Source organism: Clarias gariepinus, chromosome 7 (assembly GCF_024256425.1).
Source record: "Clarias gariepinus isolate MV-2021 ecotype Netherlands chromosome 7, CGAR_prim_01v2, whole genome shotgun sequence".
NCBI lineage: Eukaryota > Metazoa > Chordata > Actinopteri > Siluriformes > Clariidae > Clarias > Clarias gariepinus.
Genome location: NC_071106.1, coordinates 21,469,684 through 21,496,121, shown reverse-complemented (window position 1 = coordinate 21,496,121; position 26,438 = coordinate 21,469,684). Strand labels below are relative to the sequence as shown.

Genomic DNA, 26,438 nt, shown 5'->3' with positions numbered 1-26,438 from the left:
AGTTTTTTTTTTTTTAGCTTTGGTCTTCTGGACGAATTGGAAAAGCACTGGAGCTTGCACTTTCCAGGTAGGCTGGCTAAAAAGGTTGTCCAGCTCTGGTACTACACCCAGCCCAGCAGTTCTGTAAGGTATTTGCCATTTGTTTCTTCAAGGAGCTGATCAATACACTTAGGAGATGTTTTCAAAGCAGACGCCTATGCCATATGCCCATGTCCACATGTTGTACTGAACCTGACCTGGCCTGCACACAGTCAAATGTGTAACTGTGTAACTGTGTATCTGTGAGACATGCCACGAAGTTTCCTGCCTTCTCAAAATGACTCCCTCTGATTATTGTAATTAAAATGTTTCCATATTCTCTGCTGAGTACATTATGTAGGAGGTTAGTTAGGTGTTACTTCTTGTCAAATACACCCCAAAGAAAAGAAACCTATCACTGAGAATTAAACGCATGTCAAGTCAATACTAACACTGAATGGTATCATAACCTTTCCACCACTCCTTTCATCTGCATGTGAAGGTGTTTAAACCAAAAAAAAAAAAAAAGATTAAATTTTTTCTTATATTCTTTAATTACCCGTTTCCATGATGGGTAAATGATTAACTGAACGATTCACAAAAAGAAAAAGCCATAAACGAGAATAAAGAGGAAGAAAGAAGTGACACTCCCAGGTGAACACTCTCGTTCTTGACCCTGCTTTCAGAAAAGGAGTGCTGTAACTAAACGGTCAGGATATCAGGTTCAATACACACACTGGCCATCCATTTCAATAGGAACACCTGCACACCTGCTCGGTGACGGCGTTATCCAAAGAGTCAATCAAGTGGCAGCGGCACAGCACATCAAATCATGCAGATACAAGTCAAGCGCTTTAGTTAACTTTCACACCAACATCAGAATGAGGAGAATGTGTGATCTCTGTGACTTTGGATGGTTGTTGGTGCTAGAAGAGCTGGTTTGAGTATTTCGGAAACTGTTCTTCTCTTGGGATTTTCACACACAGCAGTCTTTGGAGTTTACACAGAACGGTGTGAAAAACAACAAAAAACATGGAGTGCATGATAACTGCAAAAACGAGCAGGTGTACCTATTAAAGTGGATGGTGAGTGTAAATGTAAATCACAGTCGTCGAGTGCACAGTAGGTGTGTGTGCGCATGAAAGCAGACACATCTTTGAGTATTTGAAAAAGGAGACATGCCCCCTGTATACTTGACTACATTACATACTCCTGTGTGCGTGTGTGTGTGTGTGTGTGTGTGTGTGTGTGTGTGTGTGTGTGTGTGTGTGTGTGTGTCACTTTCTCTCATTCCTCTCTCCTTCTTTTTCTCCCTGTAGGACATGGGGAAGTAGGAGGCTGATTCAGGGGTCAAGCCTTTCACACTCAATAAAACACTCTCCTACCACTATAATTACCGCACAAACCCACACCATAGTCTTATACACACACACACACACACACACACACACACACACACACAGAGCATACAGCCCTCAAACTGCCAAAACCTTTACACACGCCCCCCTCCCCTCCCCCTCCCCACAGCTCAGCTTTATACAAACCTGTTATTTCACTAATCCCCTTTACTGCATTAAAGCTCTTGTAGGACAATAATGGTTTGTAATGTGCTACATGTGGAACAAAACACCAAACACCAGGATTTTGCCCTTAGCACTTTCGAATGGGCTAGTACCAGAAGCTAGAATTTTTTTTATTTATACCATTAATATTACCTTTAGAATAAAGACTTAGTAGATTCTCGTAGAGGATTTTACTTTATTATTAATAATAATAATAATAATAATAATAATAATAATAATAATGATACTTTCCTTATCCCACTTTTCTTTACTTGTCATGTTTATACAGGACAAACGTTTTGATACTAATGTACCTAAAGGTGCAAGATTGCTCACATGCACATCTCACTTTCTCACTTTGTACACAAAAAATACTTAAAAAAAAAAAAAACTTAAACAAAGCTGATTAAATATGCTGTGATCTCTCGATCTGCTCTGGAGACTCAACACATTTACAAGCACAGAAGACTACTATAGCACTTGAGAAAAGCAGAAGAAAAAGAATGTCTTATCAGAAAGAGAGACAACAAAAACCCTGTACTTAATAAGCAGAGTGTATGGAGGCTGTCGAAATAAATGTCCCATTTGTTCCATACCATATCTAACTAGTTAACACAGCTACAGCAGGAGGAGGATCCAATGCATACTGGTGCACTGGCACTGGCTGTTTCAGGATAACTGAAAATTCATCTTTAAAATGCAGCATAGACACAAAGATATTAACGAAGCCAGGCTCATAGAGTATATAATCGTAAGAAATGCACAAACACCCCAGCATTCAAAAGATTTTTTAAAAACTTTTTTAAAGGTGAAATTGAATAAAAACAGCAGACACAAAAGACACAATTGTCCTCCCGGTCTTTAGGTTTCTTCTGCTTGTAAACTGCCTTGTGCACAACCATGATACTGGCACTTCCTGTGGAGTTCCACATCATGGGCCATGGGCAGAGCAAAGCGCTCTCCAACATCCTGCTTTCCCACTTCCTGTTTTTCCGACCACTAAAGATGACCACTAACAGGCAGTCGCAGATGAGAGAGAAAGAGAAAAGTGAGAGACAAAAAGCAAAAAGGCAGCACGCCTGTGGGACAAGCATCCGCTCTGATCCTTCCCCTTGTTATCTTCCTGCCTGTAGAGTCAAAGACTAAACAACACCGCAAGTTCATCTCTGGTGGATTCCAGAGCCATGTTTTGCTGTGTTTACAACCTGGGCTAGGCTTTCTCTGCCATGCTTTCACTTGTTTGACAAAACAAAAAAATTGGGGGGGAACAAAGCAGACCTTCCCTTATGTTGGCCTTGGCTGATAAGCAGCAAAAACATGCCCTGGCTTACATAACCGAGAATAGACATGCAACAACAGCATGAGAGCAAAGAGCTGAGATAACTATACAACAGACCGGAATGCATGTCTGCGCGTGGAGAAATCTCATGATGATATCACTATATGATCACATACTGTACAACCATAAGAAAAGCGGTACTGTGATGAGGCTGCCCTGTGATGGACTGGCCTCCTGTCCAGGGTGTACCCCGCCTCGTGCCCTAAGCCTTCCAGGCCTCCGCAACCCTGAATACAGGATAAAGCGGTATAGAAGATGAGTGAGAGAGTGCGTGAGACTGTGATGAGGCTGACCCAGCTGAAACATATGATGAATGTATATTTTTAGATTGCGCTGGAAAACTAACCGGACGAACGAGAAATGCTCTGATCATGTCTGTTTAAACACATCTATTATATCTGCACTTTCACAGTCCATAAGTGTAAAGACACAGCTGTGATCCACCCAAAAGTGTGACATTAAGCTGGACGATTCATACTGCATGTTTTTTTTTTTACTCATTTCACCAGTTTGAATTGAGTTTGAGCTGCGCATCAGCAGGAAGTGATGTCACTGATCAGTAAAGTTCTGGGGGTGACTTCTTGCCAATAATCAGGTGAATCTTGACATGTTGACACAGAAGGAAGGCACAACAGTATGGCTCTCTGTGTGTTTCGGGTTCAACTCTTCTTCCTCGGCAGGCCTGAGGCAAGGCCTCCGCTCCCACAGGTAGTGTTACTGATGCTGATCTGACACTAACCTGAACCTACTGGAGCCACTTTCTCTATTCTAATCTCTCTCGCTCTATCTTGTTCCTCCCTTCATTAACTCTCTCTCTCTCTCTCTCCCCTCCTTCCAATTCCTCATTCTCTCACCTGTTTCCAAGGCAACTAATGAGATATAATTAATAAGATCTACCGAATGGCGGGGATGGCTGCGTGCAGAAATGAGTGAGACGAAGGCTTCAAACAGAGAGTGTGAATTCAGGCGGAACAATGTAAAGCACCGCGTCTATCTTCCGCATTTAGGACTGTTCACACATGTTCACACAACACCCTGTCGCAAATGTAGCTGAAGAGAAAGATGAAACCCATGGATTTCAGACACATTTGGGAGATTTATCAGGGTGGAAACATAAGGAATACGTAAGAATAGAACTCTTTTCCTCTGGAGTCCTTTCCAATCGTTGCATTAGGATTGAACGAGGAATGCAAGTGGTGTTGTTATAATCAAAAAGCTCTACAACAAGGTGTGAATTCTTACACTTCAAATCTGTGAGAAAATGTTAACAGAATTTTGTTCACAAGGGTCAAAAGGTGACATTCTACAAAATTCATTAAAGAATAAAAACCTTCATTTTTTTGCACATAGAAATCAAGAGATTGTCATGACGTAAAATTTGCCTCATTCTTACAGGCATGTGATGCTGCCCACGATATTTTACTTATTTTAGATGAATTGTGGTTTCGTGTATTTGTGGTGGGTGTTGCTGAGGAAAAGGGGAAGGATGAGGTATGGTCCAAAATAGCATGGTTTCATTTCTCCAAAATGGCCAGAAATAGCCTGACAGCATTTCCTCACACACAGTTTGTGTGTCTATTATAGGGAAATCTTCGAAATCTGCCTCAAACCTAAAGGTTCCATGTGGCAGGGCTTTTGTCCTTCCCTGACGTTGATACAGAGGTGTGTCTGAGAGTCAGAGCCTTTTATTGTCAGGAACCCGTAGTACCACACTGCCAGCTACACCGGTTCATTCCACAGCAAACTTCCCACACCACAGAAAATGTAATGTAAACACAACCTTTGCTGTGGTGAAGAATTGTCATAGTTTGGCCATATTCAGAAGCAGGCGGAAGCTAGATTTGTTTCTTGCCAAGGCTATCACGCTGATCATCTCTTTATCAAGAATTTAGATCTCTCACGCAGGCCTGCCAACAGGGTAAATTTGTGTATCCTAAAGTGTAGGCAAAGGGTATGCATGCACATGTGCTAGTGTTTACAGGCAAACTGTAGGACAGGGTGCGTGTGTGTGTGTGTGTGTGTGTGTGTGTGTGCGTGGGAGAGGGACAAAGTGAAGAATTTGTTAGCTCCTGTGACAGTTGTACAGCCGGCCCTGACGACTATCACCACTGAGAACACAAGCAGCAAGTGGCTAATCTCTGCCAGCAAGTGGCAGCTCACGCAAGTTCTCCACTAGACACACTGTAATCCCAGGCTGGATCAATGCTGGTTCAGGCAAATGCTTCTCCTGCTAATACAAGAACTCAACGAGCTACGCAGCAGGACCGAAAGCCACTTATCACCTCCAAAATGTCATCGCCACGTTTAAAACTCCCAAGACGAAGAAAGTCCCAACAGCTGCCTGATGGCTAATGATCACATACCACTGAGCAAACCACTAGAAGCAGTCAAGGAGAAACATTCAGTGCTGAACTATACTTGTAAACGATATTATTTTGTTGGTACCTGTAGCAAAATACATTCTAATTTTATCTAATCTTTCCATTTTATGTTCCAATCACAAACTAAGCAAAACATGGAAGACTTTAAAGATGACCAACTTTTAAACCAAGACGCATTAGAAATACAGTGCGACTGCATGATCACGGGATTTTCCTAGACTTCATCAGCAAAAGTGTCAGAATAAACTTTAAGAGATGATGAAATGGTGATGGCGACATTTTCGGTGTTAAAAGGTTTACTTCCTTGTGCTGGTGCATGTTCTCTATATGGCCAAATGTGTGGGCACACTTGACCATCACACTCATATTCGATTAGCCATAACATTAAAACACAAAACAAGGGGTCTTGTGGAGGCCATGAGTCCACAAGACCTCTGAAGGAGTGCTGTGGTGTCTGGCAATGGGTTGGCGGCAGATCCTTTTGGTGATATCGGTTGGGTTGTGCTCGTCTCATGGGTGCTCAATCGGCCTGGAATCTGGGGAATTTGGAGGCTGGATCAATAACCTTGAACTAACTGCCTAACTGATTATGAACCCTGCCTGCTAAGTCCCATATACAGCAAGCTGTGACACTGAGTTGTCTGAGGCCTTTGTGCCCTGCTTGTGTACCCTGTGATATATTGTAGAGGGTGTAGCCCGCCTTGTGCCACAAGTCCCCTAGGAAAGGCTCCAGGCTTTCCCATGATCATGTTCAGGTTAAGCAGTTTTCTGTATAGAGCATGAGTTCATGTTCTAATGTTGAATTCCAATGTTATATCCAATGTTATGTTGAGTTTTAATCAATTCACCAGAAGGTGAAGTTAGTGTTGTGGCTGATCGGTGTATGCTCCTTCACTTGATTCCAGATTCAGCCTCTCTGTAACGACATCTACTTATCTTGGAAGGCTTTCTACTAGACTTTAGAGGGTGTCTATGGAAATTTGGTTCTTTAGTGACATTAGTTGTGTAAGAAGGCCTGTAGTGTAGTTGGCTTTCCAGGTTCATCTTAAGGGTATTCTGTAGGGTTAAGGTCAGTGCTATGTCCAGGACACTCATTGTTTTCCACACTAACATTGACAAACAATATCTTTATGGAGTTTACTTGTACTGGGGCATGGACCTTTTAGTTTTAGTGAAGGGAAATTATAATGCTGCAGCATACAAGTTTACACTACATCCCCTTCCAAATTTGGTGTTTGGGGAAGTTCCACATGTGTGCGTCATGGTCAAGTGTCCACATTTTTCTAGTCACATAGTGTGTGTGTGTGCATACACAGAAGTGAACATACTGTAGCTAATGAGATTATGAATCGTATGAAGCTTGTGCCCAGCTGAATCTGCAATACATATCAGATGCTTGCTTGGCTGTGCACCAAAATCCAAAATGGTCTCACACTTGCAAATTCATAACAATTCAGGCAATATTACAATTAGGGGCCCTAATAGTATTAAACCCTTCCTGCATTGACATTAAATCTAAAACACAGACATAAATCAATTACACTCATCACTCATTTAATATGATTAAAGCAACAGCTATCGGCTTTAAGACCTGAGACATCCCAAGGCACACAAAAAGTAAAAATGTAAAAAATTTAATAATAATAAAAATAAAAATAAAGAAATCACACAAGCAGGTTTAAAAAATTAAAGGCAACAATATGAAAGAATTCAAGGTCATGTTGGAATAGACATCTCTATAATGAATTATGGACCTGAGCAAGGGTAAGAGCTGGGGAAGGGGAACGGCACAAGGTGCTTTTGAATAGTCATGATGCCTCAAGGGCTGAGATGAAAAGTCATGGTGAAAACATTGGTACTGTATGCCTTTGAAAATCCCTATGTGGCGATCATTTATTATTTTTCTGGTTGAGAAAAATCCTTATCTATTTCAGCTTAAATTCTCCTTCATAACAGAACCCCAATTAGTGATATCAGATCTTAGGTTGCTCAGCAATGTGGGCCCTGTGACCCTGAATGGGCCCTGTTTAGTATCTGAACATCATGCCATTTCTGTTTTGTTTAGGCAAAAACTTCAGAAGGATAAATTAGCACAAAGTCTCAAAAGGGCTTTACGAGGAACGTAGACATAATCAGGATATTTACAGTCTGGATCTGGTCCTCAGTAGAGATTAGACACCACACTTGGGACTGGCTTTTCAAACGATACGTCTTAAAGGCATGTTCTTGCACAAAGCATGTAAATGTCACAGCCAAACTATATCTGACCTACTGGTATAACATAGTCCTAGGAGTGTGTGTGTGTGTGTGTGTGTGTGTGTGTGTGTGTGTGTGTGTGTGTGTGTGTGTGTGTGTAAGAGAGAGAGAGAGAGAGAGGGAGAGAGAGAGAGGTGTGTTTGAGTGGGAGTAAGTACGTACAGTATATATGTGTGTGTAAGCATATGTCTTTTCTCATGTATGGAAATAGGAAAAGGACATACAACAAAAAAAAAGCTTGCAATAGAACAAGAGATGTGCCATCACTGCTCCCCCACCTCACGGTCGTGTGCGGGAGAAGCGTTGTAACATAATTACTGCTGGGACGCTCCTATTCCCAGTGATCCATTTGCGTCAGTCAGGTTTCGGAGTCGAGCCGATGAATGGATTCTCAGTTTCTCAAGGATAAAGTGATGACCCTCAGCGTATGGTTAGATCCATTTCGCACATGAGAGACTGTTCTTCTGGTGAAATGTTGGTTCATGTTCACTGTGGCACATCTGGCATTGTTTTAGATCCACAATTAAACAGAACTGTTTAGCACCAGTTTACTGCACATGTTCACATCATCTTCTTGGAAGTAATAAGGTGATGGAGTAAAGATTTTCATGCACATAAGGCCTAAATTATCATCCCTTTTTAGCAGATGCCTGGAATATCTTTCCTTGAAACAAACTGTAGTTCATTTATAGTTGAAACACAGTCTGCAGCTAGCCCAAGTATTCAATCTGAATTTCTAGCTAAACTGATTCTGTCAGTTTGTTACAGATGGAATTGAAGTTTAATAATTAAAGACATGACTTAAGCTGTTCATTTGAAGAATAATGACATTCTCTGCCCGGAACATATGCAAACAGAATCTGTCTGTCTTTCCACATCAAGCCCAAGATTTCAGTATGTCTCATCATTTGCATCAAGTATCACAGTATTTAGAGAGATCTGTGATCTACACAGCAAATTTATTTTAGCTGATATACCTACTGTCAATGCCAAATGTCTTGGTACGAAGTCAGTGTCACATTTGACTGTTCTCCTTGGAGTGGTATTTTAAATTCATTTCTTCAATTTGATCACACATGTATTCCTTGACAAGTCAGAGACAACATGCTTTATTTCAGAATCTGTTTATGGTATTTTGTAAATTGTGCAATACGTGAAACTGTCCTGCTTAAGGCAGTTCAATGAGATGACCTAAATAAAGATCTGACTTAAGGAATAGTGTTCCCTTGCATATACAGTATATGCAGCATATAATTGCTAGAAGTGAATACAAAAGCATTCTTTTCATGCATGTCCGAAATGATGACGTGTTAATGGCTCATTCTTTAAAAGGCTTTCGTTTTGAAAAAAGAAAAATGAAGAAACAAAACAGAGAGCCTGCAAAAGACAGGAAAGTAGCAGCACCAACAACAGCTAATACCATAAATGCATGTTGTATCTCGCATGCCCCCACTCTGCCCCCAAATCAAGTCTGCAAGTTGCGTTAAGTGGCACTGCAACCTTTTGATGTTGCTCTGATCTTAACTCAGAAATGATAAACAGAGCAGATAAATCAAAATCTTCCACCTGAGGGAAAAGAGTGCATGGAGATATTAGAGGTACATCACATTATTGCAGTTCATCTCTTCACACACGCACGCTCGGATGCACACACAAACGCAAAGAATCCACTGAATACAGGGGTGACACAGACATGTGTATCAGATGCTAGAGATCTCTAGCATGGTGCCCTATTCTCCATGTGGGAAGAGATACTGTAGCGAAAAATAACCACACTGGTTGCATCAGAGAACAACAAAAATATTCTGTTTTAAAAAGACCAAAAAGACATTATTTTTGTATCTCCCTGGCAGTTACGTCACGCTTGTTGGTGGGTCAGTACTTCTGCTTTTCATGGGAAACTTTCTTATGTCTTAGAATAAATATTTGATGTTATGTTCTTCCCCTTAGACATTTCAATCCTCTTCATGGTGGCTGTGTTCCACTATGTTGTATTATATAAAAGGTTTATGCAATCCAAGCAGCATGGAAGCCTGTGACTCACCAACTGGGAAAGGTTGTGAACTTGTACAATAACCTTTCACCAACTTTACAAAGATGCTGTACATAGTAGGGGAAAAATAAAGATATATAACAGTATTTGCTACATGTAGTGGGGAAACGGTGTAAAACTTTTTTAAAGTTTTTGGGAACGGAACATTTTTTTAATCGACAAAAACGAAAAAAAAAAAGGGGCAATCTATAATTCTTGATTTAAGTTAAATTAAATGAACAAGATAGAACAAGATAGAGTCTCCTCCCTACAATTTGCTCTGCTCAATTCATGAAAAATGTAGTGAACACTAATGCAACACTTTTAAGAAGAAAAAAGGCAACTCCTTACTTTCTAGCATCTCTTTTTGCACCATCACTTCTAAAAAATGACACCAAATCCATGATCCACGAGCAGATGTAACTGTTAACATGAGTATTTCATGATTAGAGAGAAGGGGAGGTGACTAAAACCTCAATCTATCACTATAAATCACATTATAGATTTAAGTAGAAAATGTGCATAGGTGGCAGATCTTTTGGGGCAGATTCGACTACAAATTCAATTCCTTAAATGAGCCATTTTTTGGCTGCTGTTTGAAGAACTTACACACGTATACACCATACCATCATTTTCTGGCACAGAATGAAACTGCTATATGAGAATTTTATGCTACTAGTTAAAATGGAAATAATTATCAGTGCTATTGATTGCAACAAGTTGCAGAGTTTCAGTTCGATTTCAATCAAATGCATAAATAAAACGTTCTGTCAGATGGTAGAGAAACAGCACTTTTCCCCAGAATGTCTGTAAGAACACTAGAAAATGTATTTCAGTGATTGCAGAAGTACTCTGGTTCTTGCTTAAACAACTTATCAGCTTAATCTGCTCTTTAAAAATGTAGTTGCTTCTTTAACTGCTGGATCCCTGCGATTTGTAATGTCTCTGCTCTTTTCCATTGTCCCAAATTTGTAAGAAATTCAAAAATTCTAAATTCTATTCGCCACATACACAACCATACTCTGTATGATATTCAGTGAAATGCTTTTGTGACCTGAAATACAAAGATTCCAAAACAATAGAAATATTGCACTAGAGAATACAATTAAACTAAAGATAGAATTTTCAATAAAAAAATTTTTTACAAATTTTGGCTGTTACAAAAAAAGTTACAAAATATAATAAAATAAAAATATAAAGATATAAATCGAAACAGGAACAGAATGCACATAAATAAAAATGGAAACTGTGAGGTAAAAATGTTTTAAACGTATAGTGTAAAAATGTGTGTGGGTATGATTGAAACATGCAGTATGAGCTGATGTGTGTTTCAGCAGCGGTATGTTTGTCCATGTCCCAAAGTGGAAAAATAATGTGCAAAAAGAAAACAGTTGCTCAGGCAGTTGGAGTAATGGGAAGTGCTCAGCTTAGCTAAGCAAGAAGCGTTAGACAGATAAAGCCCCAGTGAGTAGGGCCAGAGAACAGCTGAGCTATCAGTAGCCCATGTATCAGGATGGTATCCAACACAGTGTGGGGTTGGAAAGAGTAAAAAGGCACAGAAAAATGGAGAGACATCGAGGAACCTGTACAATTGCTAAAACAGGCATGGGATAATTCCTGGAAGCTGATAACCAGGAACATTTAGTGTCTAGATATCTAGGTTATATCAGATTAATGGATAATATTTATATTAAAAATAGGTTTCGAAAAATCCACTACCTGCGTTCCAATACTGGCCTATTTTTAGTTAAATGGGAAGCCTTTCATCGTGTCACGAAACACATCCATCAAGTGCATTTCTCATTTTCAAAGTCTGCTGCACACTGTGATTGTGTAATTGCACTTTTTTCCTACAGGGAATGGTATCGTGTTTTCCTTGGCTCAGAAGCCTAGTGCCTGTTGAGACCGTAGGGAGACTGATGTCATGCTAGTGAAGCTGATACCTTCTTGTCCCAGCTTTCATTTCTTGTCCTTACATGGCAGAGGTCAACTGTTCCGCATCAGGCTGGGAACCTTCTCATCCGTCTGCCTGTATCTCCTGACAGCCTAGTGAGGGATACGACTGCTGACCCTTTCAAGTACTGATCTATGTTCGATGGGAGTATAGTCAGTGCTCTGGTTACAGTGGATAGAAAAGTAATAGGACTGGGTTGGCTTTTAATGACAGGAAAAGGCCAGAATCCATAAAGAACTTGACGCAAAGATGATGAAACAAGCAGCAAAACGGAGACACATTTTGGGGTTTGGTTGGACCAGTCAGTCATAAAAAATAATCTCTGATCATCACTGTAATGCAACAGAGACCTTTTTGTCTGTCAGTAAAGCTAAAGACGACATATTTATTCCAGCAATAGAGTTACAAGACAATAGGGCTACAACATGCACACAGGAGGCCATGACAAGCCACTAAACACATATATTACAGGAATTACATCATAAGAGGGATCAGCGTCATTTAAAACTCCCAGGCAGTCAAAAGTGACATAGTACCTACGTAAGTGGTGTATGAGTGAGCCTATGAGTCACATCGCCATGTTTGTAGCTGAAGGAAAGACAGCAAGACTATTTTAGCTGTGAGTCTCCCAGTTTTGCGTCTTACTGTGACTACTACAGTCATGTCCTTAATATCTTTCAAATATATTAGTGCTTCAATAATTTCTTTAGTGTTAGCAGATTTCAAATCTAAGCATGAATCAAAGTGAGGACATTTAGTAGACAACCAAAAGCAGCTCAAAAAGATAAAGTTATTCTGTATATTCTGCAGTGTATATTTCATGGACTCTGAGATAAGCTTTGGGAAGCTAGAGTATTCACAGTGTACGATGATCTTACCTATCCATCAAACAAAAACGCTGTTGGTAAACAGAGAAGTGCGCTATGTGATAACATGATTTAATATTGTTCCTTTCAAACAATGGGTGATGTTTCAGCTAAAACAAGACAGTTGGCATTTTTGCTGCTGCCTCATTCAAAGAAGATAATAACTAAAATTAAAATTTATAAAAAATATTGCTTAATGAAATACATTTATTTATTTATTTATTTATTTATTTCTGTTATATTGATCAGCTGCATAATATATGTTATATCATTTCTATCCGTTTTCACCCCAATGAGGATGGGTTCCCTGTTGAGTCTGGTTCCTCTCAAGGTTTTTTCATTGCCATCTCAGGGAGTTTTTCCTTGCCACTGTCGCCTTCGCCCTTGGCTTGCTCATCAGAGACAATCTCATTATTATCTAGACACATTTTTCTCACACAAACACTTTACAAACACAAATTTACTTTTCAAATTTTCTTTTCATTTTTGTAAAGCTGCTTTGAGACAATGACCATTGTTAAAAGCGCTATATAAATAAAATTTAACTGAACTGAAATGTATTATTGAAAACATGACTGAATTACTTCAGAGCTCCATTAAGGTAAAACACTTTATATACAATACTGTATATACGATACATTACTGTATATATTATAAAATGTATTATATTATTTATTGTATAAAATATATACAAAATTTCTTTTTACACAGTTAGTTGTTTAAGTACAAGTTAAACTAAGTCAACAAATTCTAACAGAATAAGAAGCTTACTCAATGTGTGACTTGATGAAAAAAAGACTTTCCAAAAAACAACTTTTTAAACTACAGGCTACCGTCTTGCCTTGAATTAACACATTCGAGGAGGGTCTGCCCATTCCTATTTACCCGATCCCCAGGCATGATAGCAACATAAATCGATCTAAACCAATCGCATAAATTCTTGCTTTTGAGACTCTGACACTGGCTCGAGGTTGAACAAAAAGAGCATGAATAGAATAGTATGTTAAACAAAAGAGGCACACCCATGAACGGTGAATGTTTGGTCAAACATGTTTTTAATTCAATTCTATTCTATTTTATTTTATTTATTTTATTAGCATAGTGCTTTTAACATTGGTCATTGTCGCAAAACAGTTTTACAGAATTAAAAAGAAATTATGAAAATGTGTAGGAATAAAAATGATCAGATCAGTTTTCAGCTCTGAGCGATGTCAGCCTGCTATTGAGAAATGTCGAATAACCCAGTGACACGGTCAGAGTAAGAACTATTAGTATCTAATAAAATTCTCACTCCCTGCTGTAGGCCGCCACACAGCAAGAGTAAAAGGCTTTGTTTAGGTATATATGCTGTTAAGAGAAGCTAAACTACTGATTTCCAACAAGTGGTAATGAAAGCATGCTGCAGGCTTTAGGAAAATGTCACTCATGAAGTGCGCACTTGACAAAACACAATCCAGCTCAAACATTCTGAACATGCAACATGACATGCAGCGCAAAACACAGCTGCGGTTTGAAGCTACTGTAGCTCACAGAGCAGGGGTAATGGGGGGGGAGGGGGGGTGTTGGGGGGTGCAGAACACAGGTGCAGGCTGCACCGTGCAAAGCCATCAGCCCCTTGTGTGTGTGTGTGTGTGTGTGTGTGTGTGTGTGTGTGTGTGTGTGTGTCTCAGAACCTCTCCTGGGAGCACCTCAGAAGCCCCATTTCCTGTCATGTAACTATTGTGATTGATTGTATGATATGACCTCAGAGCAGTTGAGCTCGTTCCCCTTTGTATACCCTTATTTAAGAATGTACTGCATTTGAAGGAATGTACTATACAATAATTATTAAAGCTTGCCAAAATAATATGACTTAATACATACTTAATTTGAGTTCATTAGACCATCATTTAAACCTAAGTTTAGCATAAATATTAAAAGTCTGTATCTCGGGTCACATGCGCACAAAAATCATCATACGCCATTAGTGCCATCTAAGTCAGAACAGGAATTAATAGGTAAATAGATAGATAGACAGACAGACAGACAGACAGACAGACAGATAGATAAATTGATGGATTGATGAGGGGATGATTTGTACAGTGGTATTTTATTCAGTAAATATAAGGAAAGAAAAGTCAGAAATAGGTTCTTGCTGTAATGTAGGTTCATTCAAACTTATTGAAACTTTGCATTTTCACATTGTATTGTAAACAAGTGTATTCCTTAGTGACACATTTTATATTTACTACCCATTCCTGCAAAGCCTGCAGTAATAAAGGGACCTAGAGAGGCTTCTAAAGATAGTGGGCTGAGTGTTGATCCCCTGAGACTCACTATGAAAACAGCATGAGAAGATATGAAACAAGTTATGGCCTCACAATATAATCCAGATTTCACTGGTAAATCGTTCTCTTACTAAAACATTAGACATAGTCTCCATCAGGAATGCCAATCACAGACTGAAAAAAAAAGTGTTTAACAAAACTAATAACAGCCTTTATTAACGCACAACCATTGTGTCTACTACCATTAACATTAATGCTTATGTTAACAAAAAGTCAGTTAAAACTGCTTACTGCAGTAGAGACAGCATCAGTTGCACAGATCAGGCCAAAGGCAAGTGCTAGAGTGGGGGAAATGATGTAATCTATACTGAGTCACCGAGTGGTGAACAAGGCCAATTAGCTGCTCGGGGTTTTCGTTTTATTTTGGCGGGGCTCTGAGCAAAGCCATCTCTCTCGACCTGGAGTGAGCAGCAGCATGAGGAGGCAGAGAGGAGGATCAGTGCGGGGTGCAAAGAGGATTAGATGCAGATTTGGACCACTGTTCTGGCACAGAGGTTAACGCACCTCTTTACTAACCAACTACAAAACAGACACACTATGCAAAAGCTATGGGCTCAGGACAAGACTTGCGGAACATTTTTTATATTATAATAACTGCTTGGTTTACCGTTCACACTAAGTACTGGGATTTGTCTTAAAATTACACCTTCCATTCATTTATCATTAGCAACCGTAGGGTCTTAGTGGATCTGAAGCCTATCGTATAGGAGCACTGGGGGCAAGATGAAAAAACGCACGCACATTCACACACAGGAGCGATTCAATGTAATAAATTCACGTAGAACGCATGCATGTTTTTCCAGACTGGGAGGAAACTAAAGAACCCAGAGGAAACCCACACAGACACAGGAAGAACACACACACACAAGAGCTCAACATGAACATCCTGAACTCAGGATTGAACTTGTGACCCTGGAGCTGTTAAACAACAATGTTAACCTCTCTTTCACCATAGCACGCTAAAATGCTACACAAAGAATATGATAGAAAACATAATCGATAGGCAAATCTAAACCCACCAACTTAATTTACAGATAATTATTAACTAATATAAATACAATTCATGTTAGTAATCATATCCATATTTTTTAATTCTCATATACCGTAACTGAATGCAAATACAAAGTAATCACTGAAGAGCTGCTGACATAATTTAAATATTGCTGCCAAGTGGTATAGTTTTCACTTTTAAGGTGGGAATGTTGTCCTCAACTGCTCTCTAGATTCAGTACAATTAAAGTAGAGGGGATAGTGGTGGTATGTTAAAGTCTGAACAATAAATATCTACTTTCTAATTATCACTGCATACTGTGTAGATAATTATTAGTGCATATCCACAGTAGTCACGAAAACTCTTCCTTCATGCCTGCAGGAAAAGAAGGGTAAAAGGGACAGGGCAGAACAGAGCGCATCGATCCCTAAGCTGCTCTTCTCCGCTCAGCGGTGCATGTGCTGATTGAGCCGTATGAGATGGCTTACAGGCGCAGGTCAAAAGCAAGGGCAGTTGAAAGGTCAAGGGAGAGTCATTCTTTCAGCTAAATGCACCACCCACACTCTTAACAGAGTGTGTAAACGTCAGCTGCTCCTATGGATGGTGTTACATGGGGATTTGTGTTCATTCGTTTTAACGCATGTGACAGTGCCGTGGTGCTTCATGGGTAAAACTGGGTTAGCGTGGAAGTGTGGAAGACGGCAAGTAAGTCATGAAAACTTTAGCCCACCTGACGAAGCACAATGTATGTGTAACATCGGTTTGAAATAATGTCATAGACATAAAGGTTGTACCTGTGATCTAAAGAACATAAAATTGTCTTTCCTACTGTATCTTAAACTTTTTTATATAAAAATTAACTTAAAACCCTAAATATATTTTTAAATAATAATAAAAAAAAAAACTTCAACATTCATTTATGTTAAAATGAACTAAAATTGGTTCGGTCAACCAAATGCCCACATTTGGCCTAAGACTTATTAGGTCCACCCAGTCACAGGCATTTGGGTTTGTCTGTTAATTAATCCGTTACTCTTTACTTGTTCCAACATGCATTTCTAAATTAAGTTCTTGAGATAAAATGAAGGCGGATGACCATCAACGCGTGACTATCCAAAAGGCTTTCGCAGTTACACAAAAATATATTCAGCTGACACGGGTCTAGCCAGATAATTTGCCAGTGTAAGTCCCTCTCACATGCTCTCGTTTAATTATAACTTTGCGCCACCCGGACTCCAAACAAAAAATATAAAGTATAATCATTGGACACGTGCTTAAATATCATTTGTTACATACTCACGCTGAAACTTAATCCACATTTCTGAAAGTGTGCAGTATTTTTACACATATGGCACCGAGGCCCATGTCATAGTTGCTTGTTAATCGTAAGGCTAAAAGGGTTTGGAAGTCGTCATAGCTACTACACATTAAGAAGCTACTGAATAAAGTTCAAACTCTAGAGACGAAGACCCTAATAGATGGTTTTTATTTGGCAAGTCTCAGTAAAGCCCTATTTAGAGGTTATAACAAACCCAGAGTTGTGTGAAGCACTAGGGTGGGGGAAAGTGACGAGGAGCTAAGATTTTCAAACAGGTCTAAAGCAGTGATCTTTTCTGTTTGCTTGGCATGTTTCTTGTATCCCGAGCTAACCTTTTTAGTATCATATCTGAGAAAGATGAGGGGAAGCCAGAGGTTTCTTGTTTTGAAGACACTCCTCGAGGCCGAATGCTGGGCCGACCCCGCAGGGACACTGAGCATTCCACTGACTTAGCTTGCCGCCCCAGAGCCTACAGATAATGAAGAGGAAAGTCTCTAGAGGCAAAATCCCCCAAAAAGTTGCACTAGAGCACTACATATTTAAAGTGCTGGCCTTTTCGGCTTCATTTAGACCATTTTTTTTGTTCGATAAAACACCCAAAGTGAGGTGTCTCGGTGCTGCCCACACAAGCAAAACTATGGCTAAAACATTATCTGCTGGGTTCAAGATTCTGCATCCTGCCTCCAGGTCTCACGAGAGAATGTTGGAATCTCCAGCTCAATGGTGATGCTCCAGTAAACAATGAATCACGCTGGCCATGAGCATGCGCGAGAGCGAGAAAGACCAAGAGTGTGAGAGCGTGTGAGTGCGTGAGAGTGTATCTGTGTAAAAGAGACAGACAGTTAGATGTTAAAAAAAGTGAGTGTTTAATGGACATGGGCCATAAGTTTGTCACATTCCTTACAGCTGATCTGGGAAATATTTGGAGCACATCTGTCAAAGTGCCTTCACACTTTACTCTGAGAAAAAGGGGCAGGCTTCTATGACAAAGATTCGTTCGGGGCAAAGACACTGACTGCTAGGGACAAAAGCTTTAGGATTTTCACTCAAGGACATGTGAAAGACATTTGAGGTTGATACCAATTAGACAGTTATGAACCGAGTGTTGCACTGTGAGCACCACAATAAGTGCAATATTCTTGCAAAGCAGGTACACAGGGTGACTACGCAGTGACACTGGAATTCATTACAGTACTGAAACACAGGAAGAATGTTCACTCTGCACAGTGGATTTCCTTTGCCTACTTCACAACTGTGCTATCAATCATGCATCATTATTTTCATGTATTCAAAGCACAAAATGAGCATTCCAAGCAGTACAATGTAAATAAGACGTAAAGCAAGAAAACTAAGCAAAAATTTAAAACAGGACTCACGCAATGATCAAGGCACAAACAAACTTCTTTCAGGCCCCAAAGTCCAGCTCGAATCTTGCACTCTTCCTTCCTGTGCAGCACTTCGCTTCCTGCTGGTTCCTCCTCCTCGGGAAAGAGATTTTTTTCCCTGAGGGAGGGGTATTGGAGGGGAGAAAAGTGTTGCACTCAGTGATTCAGAAGAGATGGTGTAAACGCCAGCCTTCTCCTTCTGACAGCCAGCGTTAATTGCAGATCAGACTCGCCCACACACTCCAGTCCAGCCTCTCTCTCTCTCTCTCTCTCTCTCTCTTTCTCTCACCCTTTCTCTATCCTGGAAGAAGCTGAGAGCAGACTGTGAGATGGAGGAGTGCTGTGAAGAGCATGGCAGGAGATGTTCATACCCCCCACCCCCACCTCCACCACACACACACACACACACACACACACCCAACCTGCTCCTCACAATTCTTCATCTAAACTACTTTATTCTGTAAACCGAGCAAGCACGTACAGACAAATCATAAGTCATGTTTTCAACAATTTGCAAGTAAACATTAAAATAATAGATATTAATGACTCGTCTTCAGTCTCTACAACGTGGTTTTACAATTAAAAATGGATAATCACATTTTATAAATTGCACTGTAGGGATTTTGTTAATTATTGATGAGCACAAATTTGATGTGCGAATTTCAGCAGGTTTGCAAAGCCTTTTAATGGATCTTACTAGGAAGAAGAGCATGAAGAATATGAAGAAATGACAATCGAAACATTCTTTACACCGCGGGTTTTACACTGACTTGGGTGGTGCTGCTTTCTCGCCAAACTGAAACAGTAAAAGATTCATTTTTCTTCACAAGTACAATATGGGAATTATTAATCAGTCCCTTTCACAGACACCACATGCCTCAGTTGAGAAAGTATTCTGTATATGTCTTATGCTTGACAGCTTTCTTTACTGCTTATTTATTTACTTTGTGTGGCTTGGGATCCGTCCAGCACATCCAGAGCAGGTTTAATTTGGAGCGAGTCCTCGTGCTCCAGAGCCGAGGTTCTATCTGCTATTCATTTCAGACTGGTTTTAAATAGTGCCACACAATCTATTCGCATCTTTATTCTTGAGTTAAAAAAAATTATGGCCCTGACCACTGGCCTAAACCTCTGTGAAGATAAATAGTAGGTCTGCGAGACGAACACTGTTCATAAGTATTTCAATTTAGACATAAAAACATGCATTATTAAATATTTATTATAAATATTAAAGTTCATTAAAGTTAGATATAGGGTAATGATCTTTCATTATCTTTCATACAGTAATGAAGTTTAATGCTACAGCGGCAGCTAGAAGTGCTTATAGGCAAAACTGCTAACAGAAATTGAGAAAACAATGGTAATGCATGAGAACTAATGGATGACAAATTGCATTTAGAAATATTTTCCAGGTAAGTAAAAATATTACTGCAGTTGAGCAGTCAAAACTTTATCAAAAAATTCTTATTTCGTGTGGCGATACTGCAGTTTCCGATCTATCTGATATATGATCTTAGTCCAAAATGGTGCAAAGAAAATTAAGTATGTTTGAACTGACAACTACCCCAGGAAACTGCCCCAATATTCACAGCATAAAACACCTACAGGGTAGGAACTCATGAGTTAATTTCAGGTTTTTGATTTCACTGTACACTGGCACATTCTAAAAACAGTCCGAAGTGTATGCGGACAGTTACTTACAGTTCACACAGTCTTAGTATATTTATGAACTCCTTTACAAATTAAGATTTTACTGTCATTTAAATTTTAAATGTATTAATGTGCATACGTTTCACTGGGATGTGTTATTTAACAACATCTCTTATAGGTTACTATTACATTACTTACATACAGTAGTCTGCTGATAAAACTGAATAAATATTTATCCAGAAAAATATAATCATAAAATTTATTATTATTTTACTACACTGACTTACAATATTTCTACTTCCATTTAGTTTAGTTTTTTGTATTAAAAAGTTTTTTGTATTATTTTGTATCTGTATTACTGTTTGTAGTCCAAAGAGAACCAAATCATAATTCACATCCTGCTCTGCACTGCTGCATTTTTTGGAAGCACTGAGCTCCTCATTTACTGTTTGAACTCTGCTTCAGAAATTCAATAAAACTGAAAAAGTGTGCAGCAATGGTGACCCCGTGGCCGAGTGAGAAGCGCGGTGCCAAAAACTGAGACGGACCCCTCACTAGTGCTTAACAAGGCGACCTGACATTATGAATAACATTAAATCAAATCAGAAATGAACATGTTATTGCGCTATAATTGATGGCATCAATTAGCGCTGCTCTCGAGAGACTCTGGCTCCAGTTTTCCATCAAAGTGTGCCAACTGAGCACTGACATGACACTGTGTGCCAGCTCCCTACAATACATGGAGACTGACCACACAGCGAAAAGCCTTATAAATCCATCTGAACACAAACAAACAATGGAAATGTTAGGTCAATACACTAAAAGTTTGTTTTACGCTCTAATAGTTGATTTCAACACAATGGCCCATGCAGCCTGGCTATGTTATACAGTACAGTCTTATTAAATACTGTAGCGTTTAGGTTTACACAGTAACAGTCTTGAAGACAAATCCGTTAGTGTGTCCAGAAACAAACCTCACTCATGAAACGTTATTTCAACATATTTTAAGATAAGACCTGAGCATTAAAAACAACGTTCAAGGTGTACAGTATATTTAACACAGCATGAGATCAATTAACATTTACTTTCAAACTAAAAGAGTTTCCTTAACTCTGTACATGTAGAGTTTGAAAAATTCCACATTAAAAAATTGAGTCCTTAAACTTGAATCAGAGCCAGACACAATCTAATGTTCTTAATAATGTCAGTTAAGTTCATAAATCATTTATAGCATGAAATAAACTATAAATTAAGATAACAAAAATGGAAGTTTAATGCCTACTTTTCACAAGGTAAAGTTCATTTAACACAGATTTATTCCATTATTTAGTTATAATCATTAATGGAGGCAATAATGCCAGTGTTTCTATACACTATGGACTGAATATGTGGATATTCAGTACAGGACTGGAATGTGGATGTGAATTCAACACCAGCAGCCTGACAAGTGAAAAAACCTAAACCTGAGTAAGATGTCTGCGTTTCTTATCCCAGCTCTAATACTTTAGTTTAAAGGCATTACTGTGATCATGTTTGAAGCTGTTTACTGTCATGGGTCAGAAATGACTGCAGCTTTAAGCGCTTCATAATAAACATGTCAGTCCGACAGAGTAATGAAGGGCAGCTGGTTTTATCGGCGAAGCGGCACTGGGTTTACTTAAAACAACTTCAGACAGAGGCATCGATTCCTGAGTTCAACTTCTCTTCCCAAAAGCAGAACACACACACACACACACACACACACTGCTCCCGTTTACGCCATTAAGAAGGAAAGTCGAGTCGCAAATCTCCGTGTGTTCGTTCCACCTCACTGGATGTGTTTATATTCATGTTATTAACTTTTAGGTTTTATTTTCCTTCCTGTGTATGTTTTCGCAAATGAAAAAAAAAAAGATCAATAAAGATCTACAGTGTAAACCACGAACACACACAGCTGTCTATGTGATGAATAATAATAATAAAAAAGAACAGCTCATAGCGAGCGCGTTCTTCTCCGATACGTTATAAACACCTTCAGAGATGCGATAACATTCCCAACAAAGTTTCTAAACGCACAGCTAAGCATTAAACCTACCCGTATTCATAACTACTGACAGATAAAATGCGTTGATCTAAAGCCCGTCACTGTATGTCGTACTGTACGCGTTTAATGCCTGCTGCCTCTATGCGCTCCACTACTCCCTCTCGCGCTCTGTCTGTCTCACACCAACTCACAGTGCAACATTGTTGCTATTTTCTGCTACTCACCCGTTTTTTCTGCCGCACTCCCTCGCTGGATATAGATACAGAGTATCAGTGAGTCGCGGGGACGCGGAGCGACATCAATGTATTTTCAGTCACATTGACATGCAGGCTTGCTTTCTATTTTCGGGACGCGAACTAACTCCGAAGAAGCAGGCTCTTGTCAAACATAGGCCCCGCCTCCGCTATGTGACATCACCAGACGAAGTCTCTCAAGCCCCACCCTCTCCTCCTGCTCGTGTCTCAATTAGCAACTTGATATGGAAACTTATGGGCTGCGCAGTGAGTGGAATATAACCAAAATATACAAAAAACGCATTTGGGTTCTAAAATGGTTTGTTTAAAACCGTTTAGCCTGTTTCAGACAGCACACAGAGCACCGGATAAGTTACTGAAAAGCAGGAAAGTCTTCTGAAGCTTACAATGTCGCATCACCTGCTTAAAAAAAAGTGGTTGGAAAAAATCTCAAAGTACAGGAAACACGCATAAAGTACTGGGCTGAAAGAAAATAGCAAGATGGTGTTCACAGCCCTAAAAGAACCTAAAAGAAGGGGAAATTTATATACGGAATTGCTAAAGTGATGTAACTACATAAAACAGCCGTGTTTATTTGTTTTAGACTGTACTACAGTTAAGTACTTAAATATTTATTGAAGTTGAAGGTGTGCAGCCTTAGATACCATTGACGTCATTTCTAGAATACAACAGGAACAATAGGACCGGCTCTTCTGAACTGACAGCCTGTTTAGCCAATAGGATTCGTAATAGGGTTTTCATTGCCCAATCAGAGAAACGGGGCTGGATACGCTTACGTCGCGTGTGGCACAGTCACGTGTAAGTTCGCAGGAGTTGAGGAAGAGGTGTGGTGTGGTGCTGCTGCACAACGCGAGTTGTTTTGACTGGGATTTACAGGAACAAGGTCCTAACAGCCAGGTTGTCGACCACAGATAAACTCCCTTGAATAAATCACTTCTTTTTTTAACATCTCACATCCGACTCTACAATTCTAAGAATACAGCAGTAATTATGAAATGTAATCAGAATGATACTACATAACCAGTCTACACCCAGACTATGGAGGTTACAAGGCTTTGTTGTTTGGGGTATTATTTTTTTTATTAATATATCGTATTTGTGCTGTAGACCTTATCCATAGCACAAATTAATATAATAGAGTTTATATTAGTCCAGAAAACCATTTGGTTTAACTTTGTTGTTATGACCAACTATAGAGTATATAAAACCCTCCAAGCATCAAAAGAACATACAGGCAGGATTCAACCCCCTAATCTGGAGGTGCAGGTCAACAGTGCAAAACACTAAGCCACTGTCTTACCCATAAAATAGACAGTTCATTGACAAATAACAAAATAAATACATTAATTTAAACGTAACTATATCGTTTAAGTCTTAAATTAGAGATAATTTAACTTATTCAACTGTCCACTTATTAAGTGCATTTATCTAAAAATAAATATGTAAATGAGTTGAATGCAAAAAAAGTGTAAATTGTTCAAATTTGATATAATAATTGAATTCTGATTGAATTATTTGTGTTATATTGGAGTTAATGCCATCTTGAGCTAGTCTTAGATGTGATAAAGTGTGGAGAAATTGAAATGATTGTAATTAGGTAAATAATAAATTACAAATGCTAGAAACATATTAATTATTATTTATTTTGCTAGATTTCTTCCCCTTAAAGTTTACAGTGCTGACTTTGCTATATTTGATAGATTTCACAGATTTCAACACCTGTGTTCAAATCAAACCAACAGCAAACTCATCATATTAAGTATATGATATATGATTAAGTATCATATCATACCATCAAGATAAAGATCATTGTCATGTTACAGTCTGTTGTTGTTGTTTGTTATGATTCATGATAAATTTTAATACCTTCTCATTTTGCTTCTACAATCAAAGAGTATCAAAATACACCAATTTAAAGTCCTACCTTGAAGATAGATTTAAATAATAAAGCAAATACAGAAATTGAACACATTTGTTTTCGGTGCAGAGAACTATAGATTGCCTTACAAGAGGATGCCCATGTTTATTCTGATGCAAGTACAGCCAGTGTTTTTCCTTATATATTTCTATGAGTTTGTTCATCCCCATGCATTTCCCATTTTCAGGCCTGTTGAAGCTGTTGCCATGAAGGGCTGGGCACATATACACCACACTTGTTGGCACCAGAGGCTTTGCCGCCTACACTAAACCCCAGCCACCTGTGGTCGTGAGATTAGTGCGAGCAAAGCAGGACATATTTTACATATTACTTGTGCACCACAAAAGCATTCATGAGGTTATTCTTTTATTTCATGACTGTTGTTAATGCAAAAGTTTATATTAAATGCAGAAATTGTCAGCTTTCTATCTAATGTGATGCATAAAGGGACCTTGTACTATTCTTTAATTAGACCAGACACATTTGAGGCATTTTGCAAACTGAAACACATAATAATTTTATTCATTATTTTGTTTAGGTCATATCATTTAACATATCTGTGCTCTTTATTATTCTTTGGCAATTAGCTAAATTGATGTAATTAATCATCTAGTAAATAGGATACAGTAACACAAAGTTAATACATTTATTTCTCCAGCATCTTGGCAAGTGCATGTGCTTTTTGGTCTTCTTAACAGTATTAGGTGCATTAGGTGTTAGAATGTAATAACATCTCTCATGTGCAGCAGTTGGAATAAACACTTTAATGTGTATATTACAAATTAGCATATTATTTGATATTAAAATATAACTTTCATTATTGCATAGGTCACTAAACTCATGCAACTAAAGAAATCTTTTTTGTACTTTTCTCCCAAACCCCATATCTCACCTGTATTTACTGTGCTGCTGCAGCTGCCTTCACAGAACCTGCTGTAAAGGCCTTCTCCACGTGTGTCTGTCTTCACTTCGGCTAGGCCACACTTCTTTCTAACACTCAAAAACCTTCTATACCCTTAATACTTTCTTTTTCTTCTCTTTTTGTACCCTTCTTTTTCCTACTTTGCTCTCCTACTTTTCCTCTTGCTTTTCTCAAAGCCAGGCCAGCTGGCTTTGGACAGCTTCCTCCTCACCCCTGCGAGGCTTTCCTTTACACACTCTGTCTCCCCTCGTACCCTGGTCTTTCTGCCAGGAGGGAGCTCAGTCACAGCAGTTTGAAGGATAGGATCCCAGATGGACACACATACCCAGAACACAAGTGTGTGTGTTTGTGTGTGCGTGTCTGTGTGTGTGGACGCGCGTGTGCGCATGTGTGTGTTGCATGACTTGGCTCTGGGGAGTGCTTGTGACCAGCCGCAGCTGTCACCAACACACAAAGGGCATTGGGTGCCTTTTTGTTTTGATTATAATTAAAGGTGAGAAATTGACAAGAGGGGAAAAGTTCATGACAAATTCTTGATTGTATGTGTCTATGACTAAAAGAGATCATTTCTGTAAAATTTGTAATCAAATCAATGAATTCCTTTTTACTAGGTTTAGTTAATTTTAATTATTATGTAGCTTCTGCTGTCCATACAATACAGAAAAGAACAAACCTCAATTAGTAGCTAGAATTATTATATAATATATTCAATATTATATTTTCATATTATATTTTATTCAATAAAATTTTTGGGTGAAAGGAATCCAACAACCTGTACACATTTTGTTCAGCGTGTTATGATAGAGACAGCTGACATTTACAAGTATCACACCACAAATAGCTCCAGAGTACACAGCAACTATTGCACCAATTAAAAAGAGACGGTCATTTCACAACAAACTCCAAAGAGTCAAGATTATACACTGCTGAAAGAGCAGGTTGTTTTATCCTTCCATTTTTGAACGACATAGTCCTTAACAGTCACACACAAATTGAAGGTCACGATTTTAGCTTCACTGTCTTGCATCATGCATCATTATCTTTTTCCTAATTAGATGAACCAGCCCCAAATCCCAAAATGTCTTTTATGGGCTACCATGGACTCAATCTGTTTTAGCTGTGAGCTGCCTTCTGCCTTGTTCCTGTAGAAAACTTGTCCATCAAACCCTAATTTTGACAAATGTTACACCTGGAATGCATTCATGTATTATTCACTGCCATCACTGGTTTAAAGCTTCAAAT

General features: G+C 39.0%; 1 protein-coding gene across 9 annotated transcripts in view; it reads right to left on the bottom strand.

Annotated features, from left to right (window-relative positions):
* mef2aa (myocyte enhancer factor 2aa) overlaps positions 1–25,453 on the bottom strand; it is an 89,181-nt gene extending 63,728 nt beyond the window's left edge. For 6 of the 9 annotated variants that reach the window (XM_053501126.1, XM_053501128.1, XM_053501119.1 and 3 more), the window contains exons 1-2: positions 22,327–22,492; positions 18,421–18,547 (exon numbers count right to left, since the gene is read on the bottom strand). The gene's annotated coding sequence lies outside the window, so the exon portion shown is untranslated. Of the gene's footprint in view, positions 1–18,420; positions 18,548–22,326; positions 22,493–25,166 lie in introns of those variants that run through there. The other 3 variants (XM_053501120.1, XM_053501123.1, XM_053501121.1) reach the window with 3 other exon arrangements.
* Between the last annotated feature and the right edge of the window lie 985 nt (positions 25,454–26,438).